The following is a 1,246-nucleotide window of genomic DNA, read 5'->3' as shown; positions in this document are numbered from 1 at the left end:
AAAAAAAAGTCAGGGTCACGTGACCCCCCAAAATCCCCTTGTATCTGCTCCTGCTTGAGATACCTGTATTCTCCACCTAGATGGCTGGCTTTATCATGTGGAAAGGTATTTTGAGGCAAGATAACCATTTCAAACATGAGAGCAACTCTGCAGGCAACTACTGTTTTGTTTCCAGTCCACACAAGAAAGAGAGCCTCTGTAAGAAATTTTTGAGCATCAAACAAAGCGGATCAATGGAGGAATTTAGGCACAATTTTGAAGTTTTCGTAACACCGTTTTAACAGATACCGAAGGAGGTAAGAAAGCGCCTTCATAAATGGGCCAAGCCTACATAAGCGTCGAAATTAGGGTGCACAGTCCAAGTGGGTTGGGCCAAATGATGGACACAACCCAACGAATTGAAAATGGGAGCACGGCCTTAAAGATTACCAAAATTGGGGTCGATACGAGCTGAGTGAATGGGAGTTATGCGTTCCAAATGCGAACAGTGACTGTCTGTTTTGGCTATGATGAGAAATAAATCGTGAGTCACCGTTGTAAAACTCATGAGCTACGAGCGATGCCCGTTCAGGGGGATCAGGAAGAAGGCCATGGGCTATGAAAATCCACTATCGTTAGAAATGGCAGATGTCATAGAACTCTCACTCAATTTAGGTCATAGGCTTATCACCCCAGGAAAAATGAAATCAAGGAGAGAAATAAGGGCAAAAAATGTGACAGTGCTGATCGATTACAGACCCACACATAACCATTTTACTGGAAGTATTAGTTAAGGGGAAAGGAATTTGCAAAGGGTGACTAGTAGAGATGAAGGGCTAACAAATGTAGAAAATTTTCTACCGTTGGAACTGGGAAGCACTAATGTGGTATTCAGAATGCAATGGTTGGATGGGTTGGGAGACATGGAAATAAACTGAAAACGTTTGATTATGTGATTCAGAATGGGGGAGACATGGTCCTATCCAGGAGGATGCAAGGTTTGATTAGCAGGTAAGATGTGCTTTCGAAACTGCTGCCAAGTCGAGAAATCAATCATGCAGAAGGAGGAAATAGAGCCGATAGGGGGTCCGATCATATCGGTATCCTCACATTTAGAAAAATGAAATTGACCGCTTGGTGCTGGAGATGTTAGCAGTTGGGAAATTATACAACCAAGTGTTAGTCCGTTCTCCAGTCTAGTGTGTTAAGGGAATAAATCCCACATCAGTTAAATACCGAAATATTGACCAACTTAAATAGATTTTGG

The sequence above is a fragment of the Olea europaea genome, chromosome 15 (assembly GCF_002742605.1).
Source record: "Olea europaea var. sylvestris chromosome 15, O_europaea_v1, whole genome shotgun sequence".
NCBI classification, from domain to species: Eukaryota; Viridiplantae; Streptophyta; class Magnoliopsida; order Lamiales; family Oleaceae; genus Olea; species Olea europaea.
Note: the sequence above shows the minus strand (reverse complement) of the source record.